This window comes from Rattus rattus, chromosome 12 (genome assembly GCF_011064425.1).
Source record: "Rattus rattus isolate New Zealand chromosome 12, Rrattus_CSIRO_v1, whole genome shotgun sequence".
Lineage (NCBI taxonomy): Eukaryota > Metazoa > Chordata > Mammalia > Rodentia > Muridae > Rattus > Rattus rattus.
The window spans coordinates 30,676,720-30,687,661 of NC_046165.1; positions in this window are offsets into that span (position 1 = coordinate 30,676,720).

The following is a 10,942-nucleotide window of genomic DNA, read 5'->3' on the forward strand; positions in this document are numbered from 1 at the left end:
TATGCCAGAGAGAAAGCAACAATCTTTAGTGTCTCTGGCTCTATCAGACGATGATATGAAGATTCAGCAGCAGCCAGAAATACATAAAATAGAAACGATCTCTAATCAATTAATCTTATATCCTATACTTTAATGCTATGTACTTGTTGTTTTTAAAGCCATTCTTTAATGGAGTCAAATATTAACATGTAAAAAGAAAAACCCAAAGAGCAAACAACAACCACAACCAGACACACCTAAACCTCAGGGAACATGCCAAAGGAGAGGCCATATCAGCTGTAACACTCGGAGGATCAGGGAGTTTGCTGTAAGATTGTGCTCCTAGGTGTGTCAGCCGCCACACCTGTACTACACCTGCAAAGTTACACCAACATGACTGCCTAAAAATAAGATGAGCTAGAAACATAGACATTAAAACTCTTTAAAATCAGTCATTAAAACTCTTCCTTTGTTTCCATAAAACTTAATGCAAAACAAATATGAAAATACCCATAGACTTACCTTTTAAAATCTAACCAAATACATATTTAATTAACTTATTAATAACCTAGATTGATTAAGAATATTCCTAGATCAATAAAATGCTATACTTGTGCATATGGGATAATATATATACGAAAAGCTTTTCTTGTTTAATAGAAATAACACAGAGTTCAGAAAACTTAAGCAGATAAAAGGCAGAGCACAAGGAATTGGAGAACTTCAATGAGCTCGACTTTATATAAAATATTAATAACATTCTTTCTTAGAGCCGTATCAACTTTGTATCCTAGTATTCCTTCAATTTCTTGCAGATTTTTAACCTATGGAATGTTCTCTTTCAACTTCTGGGTTTATTTATATCCTCAGCACGGAGCATTTTCCTAGTTTTAAGTTCCATAGTTTTACAACTCACTCTGTAAAATAGAAGTGTCTTTTATTAGTTCTAAAAAGTGTCTTTTGTGACTTTCTAGGGACAGCCTCTTCAAATGTTCTCACCCTGCTGAAAATATTCATCTCCATTCTCTCATAATATTTTTGAATTTATGAATTTTGTAACATCCCTTCTTGACTTTTATTTCTCCAGGTCGAAGAGTTGTAATTTTTTTAATCTATACTTATACGAAGCATTTGCCTCCATAATTCATGCAGCCTGAAGCTTTCGTGATGAAAGGAGAACTTGCTGTTTTTGAAACTTTGAATTCAGTTGGTTGGAAGAAAGAAATGGGACAGACACGGAACAGGCACCCACGAACCAGCTAAGCTCCTCCAGACCGCACAAGTGGTTTCTCGTTGTCTTTTTTCTAACCTGGCAATTACGTCACATACCTTTAATATTATTAGAAAATACAAGTCCTAATAAGTACACAGGGACCTAAATATAATACTGGCATACACAGGTTCTTGTAAATTAATTCATTAAAGAAACACACTGTGAAGGACTTAGTTTATAACTCAGAGGCAGAGTACCTGTTGTGTATGCTCCTGGCCTTGCACTTTTGTTTTTTTGTTTTTCCCAATCACACCCCCCTACTCACAAACACACACACACACACACACACACACACACACACACACACACACAGAGAGAGAGAGACAGAGAGAGAGAGAGAGACAGAGAGACAGAGACAGAGACAGAGACAGAGACAGAGACAGAGAGTCATCAGTGCAGTTCTTTGATCCTCTTTCGTGTTATTTGTACATGTTTGTATGAAGATCACATGAAGGTAGACAGAGAGTGATTATTATGTGGTTGTTCACTCTACTTGTTCAACGTTCAAAAATGGCTACCTGAAAGCCATAAACAAGTGATTTATGTACTGTGATCATCATACCTAGATACTTTATTAAATAGTGCATCTAAGCCACGCACAATACTATGAGTTTCTAATTTTAGATTCAATTTAAGTGTTTTAAAGTGTTACGTGTAAATATGTTGCATAATTTAAAATTAGCAGCCATGGATATCTAGAACTTGACTTTTGGCTGTGTTGGATATCATCTCATCTGTGAAACACTGGTCATTAGTTCTTCTAACAACTTGGCTGCATTTTTATCAATGTTTTTGATTTAGAATTCCTCACTTTAAGAGCATTTTTAGATATGTTTCTACATAAGCAAGCCGGAAATTGTAATTATTTTATAGAAATAGTGAACAATGTTTCCCATTCTGTTCTGTGTTTAATTGTCCTAAGATTCTCAATGTTTAGAAATACCATGGTAATATATTCAAGTGAAATACACACTGTAACTGTGACAAATAAAAGGAATTTAAAAACCCATAAATAACTTTTTTAGGTAGTACACGTGTATAATTTTTGCCAACTATGTAATTCATAGGGTTGTCCTTGTTTCATGCATTTGAATTCCCTTTATAGTCTAGAGTTTGCTTCTCAGGAGTCTCCTCATTATCTAGAAGGTTTAGCCACATTACAAATATCAGAAGTTTATTTTCAATAATGTGATTACAAATAATTTAAATTATATAAGTAAAAATAATTCTAATCTCAGAAGCAATTTTAGGAATCATATTATCCCTAAATTATATTATTCAAACAACTCTAACCATTTATATTCAAATTTAACATTCATTTATGTTAATTCGAATATTAGAAATAACAAATGGTATAAATGCAAATGGTGTGAGTTCATGTTCCTATGACGATCTCAGAAAGGTAGACAGAGATACTGATGACGCTGTGTGACCTCTAATTGTTCGAACTTCAAAAATGGAATAAAGGTGTCTTAGCACTTTGTGAATTATATTTAGCATTGTGTTTTCTATCAAACATCTTAATGCTTTAGTATAATTGCTAGTATAATTGTTATGAAACAAACATAAAATAAATGAAATGTTAACAAATTATAAAAAAATAACAGAAACTTTGGGAACTTTGCCTAAATATTTTGTTTTAAGCTGTTTCAGTGGCTTAAAACCCATTTTATCATACAGCTCAACAGTAAGTAGGAAGCAGATAAAACAAATATTGTATATTTGCATTATTCCAACAGCTTTTTCTAAATTCTTAGTATTTATCTAGTTATTCATCTCAAATGTTTCCACAAAATATTTTATTAGGGAATAGGATACACTTCATGGTAAACTGTTTTGCCTAATATTCTTAAGGTCTGAGGTTTAATGCCAAGTATTGACAAAAATAAAATAAATAAAATAAAAGAAGTTGACATTTAAGATCTTTACCATTATAGCCATGAGATAATTCTATATGGTGACCAGAAGAAAGTCCAAATAGTGAATGACTAGGCAATGTATTTTCCAGGCCAACTCAAAAATTTCCTTTCAAAGTTTTTGGGTTTTAATAGTCCCAGATTTTTCTGTGTCTAAATAAATGTCTGTGGGTCTATGCCCACAGTAACTTCTTGATGGACTTTTGGAATGATGCTTGAATTGCTTTGAAAAAAAATGAAGTTGGGATGATGAAATGATTCCTTGTTAAAGTGATCGGTGCTATTTCAGAGTATCTGGCTTTGGTTTCCACATACAACAGCTTATAACCATTTTAATTCCTAATCTGTGGAACTTAATGTCCTATTCTGGCTTTCATAAGCACCAGGAATGCATGAGGTACATGAAGATACAACACTCTTTTACTAAATTTACATGGTTTTTATATAAAATTAATAATTTTTAATGAAGAAGCCTTACATTCTTTCTTCCTTTATGATTTTTGAACAATTTATACTCATTGCAATTTGAATCCATATTATTTGCCTTATTCTATTATTGTAATTTTTAACAGATCTGAAATATGCCTTATCCACGGTACATTATAGGAAATAAAACTGAATAGAAGTTGGCTGTGACTTGGGCAATTTAGTCTAGCCGAGGTGTGTATGATAGCCCTTGCAGCTCCAGAACTGGAATTCTAAAATAAGTAAACTTAGAGAAACTTTTTAAGAAGTAAGAAGAGAAGTAGAGTTTTCCCTGTCTTTACTTGCCAAAGACACTAAAAATTATTTATTTTTACAAATTTTATTCAAGGCAAGAATAGTTTGAATTTTTTTCCTTTAAATATACAAAATATCAGCTATATTTTTTTAGGATGATGATGAATACTTCTAAAAATAATATGTTTTTTGAATTGAAATATCTCGCCTTGAAGAAAGCCTAAAGGCAAGAAAGTTTAGACACTTGAAATTTCTAAGTTTTCTAAGGCTAACTTACATCATCAACTGAGACATATGCTGTGTTAAACTCTAATTATTTGCAGGTTATTGTTAAAGATTAGTCTCCTAAATTTTAGCGACATTTTGTTTACTTTGGCAGTCAAGAATTGTGACTCATAGACTTAGATGACTTCTAAACAATAATAGTAATAAAATAAATAACTCGCCAGAGTGAGAAACATAGAACTGAGGCAGAATATCAATGTGAAAATATGAAATATTGGATAATGTATTCTTTAGATAAAACAAACAGATGCTAGCAACTTTTGATCGTCTTTAACATGATTTCAGTAAAGGACATTATTTTAATAACATGTTCAATAAAAATGAGCCAAAATGAAACAGAGGAAACTTTAAAATATATGAAAAACAAAAACTATAAAAACCACTTAAATATTGGTACTGAGAATTGATTCTCTAACGTAGTGTTTTGGTTTGTTTAGTTGTTTCAGTAAACTCAATCAAATAATAAATATACGAATTAGCCACCACCTAGGAGTTAGATATCTTTTCAAAATATAGAATAACACCCAAAAAAAAAAACTTATTGTAGAACTAAGGAACATGAAATGAATTGATTGCCATATATTTTAGAGGCTATGTAAAATAAATAACCTTTTCTGAAATAAAAATGAAATGGTTTTTAATCAATCCTTTTTTTAACTAAAAGTTTCATGAATATATCCTGTCACTTAATTTTTCTTGGATTAATCGAGAGTCAAATGAAGATGACAGAGATTTCAAGAAACATCCCTGAGAAATATCAGTGTACTTCTTATCAAGGCATCAGGGCTCAAACTTAGCCTTCAAAGAGGGGATGCTGTGAGGATCAGTGGTACGTATTATTTCGCAAGCATAAAGAGTGGAAAGGATAATACAAAAGTTCCAATGTCAAGATAGCTTTGAAATTTGACCTCAGAGTATGATGTTTATAGTGGTTTTCTCATTAATAACATTTGTTTGCTCAGAAGTTGTTTCTCCCTACCCTTGGCATTTTCATAATAAAAGGCGTGATATAAAGAAAGTAACTGCTTATAATTGGAGTTATTTCACGACTTAGCTTAGAGCACAAAAATCAAAATATGGTGGCTAAAAATAGCTTTTTTCAAAACACAGTGTGACATCAAATCAACTCATTTCATCGTATCTAAGGCCTGTCATCATGGAATCTCAAACAAACCATTCTTGACTCAATACATTTTTCAAGGACTCAAGACAATTTCATTTGCTTCCATCAATTTCCTGAGAGTTTTTGGTATTTCCAATGAGTTGCTAAGTACGTGCTTGGGGTGACAAAGGGAATGTTCATTTAATTTCAAGATCTAGAACAAAATTAAGTGACTATGGCCCTACCACTTTAAAGATCACCAGTATTACAGATTTTTGTATTATTTAAGGTCCTTACTTTCTTCGGAGTCATAGGAGAAGAACATGGACTACAAATAGAATGGATTATTATAGCTGTTGAAAATAAGCAGTACGCTTCAGGGATGACATTAATCCAAGGTTAATATTAATAAATGACTTCACCCCACTCCTCGCATCCATTGTTTCTATCAATGTTCCTGTGTACCGAGAAAAATTTGGAGGGGGAGGAATTAAAAAAATGTTTAAAAGTTTTTAAAAAATTCTAACATATACGAACAATGTATAAATGATATGATCGTGATTAAGGCAGGAACTGGGAAGCCTTTACGAAGGGAAGACACTTCCTCTAGCTTACATTAGAAATGTCCACCAAAGCCTTCTGTGATATAAGCTTGTTTGCCAGATGACGGGCTCTGGAGAAATATTGGTTCCTGAGAGCTGTGATTTAATTAGAGGTTAATCCTTTGGTTGATTCATGAAATAACAACACTCTCTGGCTGAGTTACAAAGTTGGAGAAAGACCTTTGTTGCAATAACGAGTCCCTGGAGCTGTGCCCTGGATAGATACACCTGACCATCAGCCCACTCTGGTCTTTTTCAGCTTTCTGGCTGCTACAAAGTGAGAAATGTTGTTCCGTTCCTCTGTTCACCATATTTCACCCTCACCTCAGTCCAGCAACAATGCAGTTCACAGATCTTCAACTGAAATCTGTGAAAGTAATTTCCAGAATAAATCCCTCTGTCCTTGTTCTCTCAGATTTTTATCAGAAGACAGACAGCCTGTCTAAGCCGAGGTGCAGAAGAATACTCCTCTTCACTGTCAGAACTTGGTTTATTGGGTAAAATAAAATCCCTATTGTATATAAAGAAATATGTGTACAGAGCATTCCATAAGAGAGACCACAGAGGGAGTCGGAGACATGACAAAAGAAACAGGGGATGACTTGTCACACAAAGGAAACACAGAATTGCGTGTAGAGACGGCTGAGGCTTTCTGCATAAAATAGTTTACATAAAGAGTTTCTTGCTGAAAGACACAAATAAATCAAGGGAAAAACAGCGTTTTGGTGAATAGATGGTTTCTTGAAGAAAGAGGTAAACAGCAACCAGTACAAAGCAAACAGTCTCAGACCTTGTCTGCTCTATGTGGACCTTATTGACCATAGCATCACAGAGATAAATATGGTAAATTGTGAAGATAACATTGGCTGAAATAGAAAAGAGGGAAATAAGGTCTTGCCTAACAAAAGCGATTGGGTAAATCTATGTCGCATGCAGAGCGTGACTGCTAGTTTACCTGTTCTACAACTGCTGTCTTCTAGAGTGACAGATGACAAGGATTCTTTCTTGGAGAAAGATGAATGGCTGGTCTAGAAAGATTGAGCAAAGCCTCATACTCAAAAGTCATCAGCCCTCTTAACAGTTGAGGCAGAAGACTACTGTCAATGAGAGGTCATGTTACAATGTTACAAGACAGAAATGTGACTAATTGGTTCGTTGACCTTGTTGTTCCTTGGGATATTTACACACGTTGTAAAGAATGGGTTGATATGTTGGGTTTGGAAGAGCTGCTGCATGCTGAGTGCTGGTAGTCTGATCATGAAAAGCTAATAAATACATGTAAATCATTATTCCAGTCAATTCTATATCAAAGAATCAACAGATATTTAGGGCTTTGCTATCATATCTAAATTTTGCAATTCATTTTTCTTTATCTCATCTCTTTGAAATGAGTACTGAATCACATTAATGTATTATTTTTCTAATTGTCTGACATTATCTTTTTCTGGTTGCTAGAAAATAATGAGGGTGATGTTTATACTGACATAGACATTCTCTTCCTTCCTTTCTTCCTTTCTTCCTTTCTTTCTTTCTTTCTTTCTTTCTTTCTTTCTTTCTTTCTTTCTTTCTTCCTCTCTTCCTTTCTTCCTTTCTTTCTTCTTCCTCTCTTTCTTTCTTTCTTTCTTTCTTTCTTTCTTTCTTTCTTCTTTCTTTTCATCTCATATATTCCACCCAACCATAGTTTCTCCTCCCTTCCCTCTACCTCCCCTTCTAGCAGATCAACTCCACCTTTGACTCCCCTTAGAAAACAGCAGGCACATACTCTCACATCAAGGTAACCCAGTAGAATTAGGCAAATGTGTAAGGGATAGCCCATTTCTCTCTCTCTCTCTCTCTCTCTCTCTCTCTCTCTCTCTCTCTCTCTCTCTCTCTCTCTCACACACACACACACACACACACACACACACACACACACACACCACACATACATACAAAGAGGGAGGGAGAGATAGAGACAGAAAGAGAGATGGAGAGACCAAAAGAAAAAGATATACATAGACACACAGGCAGATAATAGATAAATCTGTATACATGTGTAGCAAATATATGTTTTCAGCACATGAAAAATGAATACTGAAATATGCCTTCCTGCATCTATCAACTCTGAGTCACATTCTTCTCTCAGTGTGTGTTATGTAATGTAAATTATAATTGGACTCGATACCAGTTTTGATCCAATTACTATCATAATGTGTAGAATACATTTCTGGTAGAAATGTATTCAATATATTCATCTGTTGCTACATCATTGTACAATTAAGATCTGCCCTGTAGCATTGCCATATCAATGCACATGTCAATAACAAAACAAGAAATTTACATGGAAATATCTGAAGATCTTTATCTCTTTAATTAATAAATACTTTATGTTGACCATAAGGTGAATAAGTTTCTTATAGCTACATTGTAAAACAGTGTTAGACTGAAACAAATTTGATCACATTTAAATTAATTTATAGCCACATTATTAAAATTAACAAGTAAACATTGTAACTTTTCTTCCTCTGTATCCTACATGTTTGGGCTCTATGTAAGCTAGACAGCAGGGGGAGTTTCCCAGTTAGATTTGGATGGACTCCTCTGTTTCCAATGCAAAGGAAACAGTGTTTTCTCCTCCCATTGTTGCCCAACAAGGCCATCCTCTGCTACATATGCAGCTGTAGTCATGGGTTTGTTTATGTGTACTCTTTGAATGATGGTTTAGTTCCTAGAAGCTCTGGTTAGTTGGTATTGTTGTTCTTATGGGGTTGCAAACCCCTTCAGCTTCTTTAGTCCTTTCCTTAAGTCCTCCAGTGGAGATCCCCATTCTCACTTCAATGGTTGGCTGCAAGCATCTGCCTCTGTATTTGTCATGCTCTAGCAAAGCCTCTCAGGAGACAGCTATATCAGGCTCCTGTCAGCATGCGCTTCTTGGCATCACCAACATTGTCTGGGTTTGATGGTTGTATATAGGCTGTTTTCCCAGGTGGGGCAGTCTCTGGCTGGCCTTTCCTTCAGTTTCTGCTCCACACTTTGTCTCTGTATTTCCTATGAAATTTTTGTTTCCCCTTCTAAGAAGGACTGACACATCTGTACTTGGTTGTCCCTCTTGACCTTCATGTGATCTGTGGATTGTATCTTGAGTAATTTGAGCTTTTGTGCTAATATCAGTAACTGCATGCCATGTGTGTTTTTTTGTGATTGGGTTACCTCATTCAAGATGATATTTTCTAGTTCCATCCATTTGCTTAGGAATTTCATGAAGTCATTGTTTTTAATAGCTGAGTAATACTTAGTTGTGTAAATGTAACACATTGCAAAGTTTTTTAACCCAGAAATGTTCCTGTTCAAAGGAAGAACAGGGAAAAAAAATGGAGCAGAGACTGAAGGAATGGCCAACCAGGGACAGCCCCACATTATGTCTACAGACACCAAACCCAGCACTTTTGCCATAATCAAGAGGCTCTTGCTGACAGGAACCTGGTGTGGTTGTTCCTCGGGAGGTCAGGCCAACAACTGACCATTGCAGATGCAGATGCTTGGAACGAATATCAGACTGAGCTCAGGGAACCTGGTGGAGGAGCTGGCAGAAAGACTGGAGGAGCGAAGGGGGATTGCAACCCCACTGGAAGAACAACGTCGGCTGGCCTGACTTCTCAGATCTCCCAAATTCTAGACAACCAACCAAGGAGTGTACCTGTAGGGATCCATGGCTCTAGATACATATGTAGCAGAGGATGGCCTTGCCTGACAGCAACGGGAGGGGAGCCCCGTGGTTGGGGATAGGCGGTGGTTAATGACCAAGAGTAGGAGGATGCTGAAGAGGTGCGATAGGAGAGTGTGTGTGGGTGGGGGAGCACCCTATACAGGCAAAAGGGAGCAGGGAGAGCAGATGTGGGATGGGGGTAACAGGGAAGTGGGATATCATTTGAGATGTAAATGAATGGAATGATTAATGATAAAACAGGAAAAAACCTTATTTTTATATATGAGAATAAAAAACCTTATTTTTATATCATTTTGGTAAAGAAAGATTAAATATGCAACATAGTATTTGAGGTTTTAGAGACATAAGACAACTGAAGGAAATCAAGAAATATAAATTGGAAAGGATTTATTGGAAGATGGTATACGAGGGTACATGAATTACCCTATAAATCCCATGGGGGAACTCCAACAGCCTATAAAAACTTTTGGCAATATAGCTTTATACAAAATTAATTCATAAAACTCAGAGGCACTCCTATATATAAATGACTATTGGACCGAGAAAGAAACCAGGGAAACAACATCTTTCATTATAGGCTCAAATGATAAAATGTCTTGGGCGAGGTAATCAACAGGTGAAAGACTTGTATGATAAAAACATTTTAAGGCATTGGAGAAAGAAACTAGAGAAGATATCCGAGCATAGGAAGATCCCCCATGTTCATGGATTCTTAGGAGTACCATAAAAAAATGGCCGTCCTACCAAAAGCACTCTACAGATTTAATGCAATCCCCATCAGAATTCTAACACAATTCTTCACAGGTTTTTAAAGAATAATTCTCAGCTTTATCTGGAAACAAAACAACCCCAGAAGAGCTTAAACAATTATGAATGAAAAGACTTCTGCGGGTATCACTATTTCTGATCTAAAACTGTACAACAGAGCTACAGTAATACCAACACCACGCTATAGGTACAAAAGCAGACACATCAAAAAAGGTGGAATCAAATTGACAACCCAAATATAAATTTACACACCAGTTGATACCTGATTCTGAATAAAGAATCCAGAAAGCAACATTGGGGGGAAATCACAGCAATGTTAATAAATGGTAATAAATGGTTAATAAATGGTACTTTTGAAACTGGATACCTGCAAGAACATCCACATAGATCCACGATCATTTCCCTGCACAAAACTCAGCTCCAAATGGATCAAATTCCTCAACATGAAATCAGATAAACTAAACTTAATAGAAGAGAAAAGAAAGAATAGCCTTAAACTCATTGGCACAGAAAATGACTCTCTGAGCAGAATAACATAGCACAGACACTAAGATAAACAATTAATAAATGGGAACTTATGAATTTGAGAAG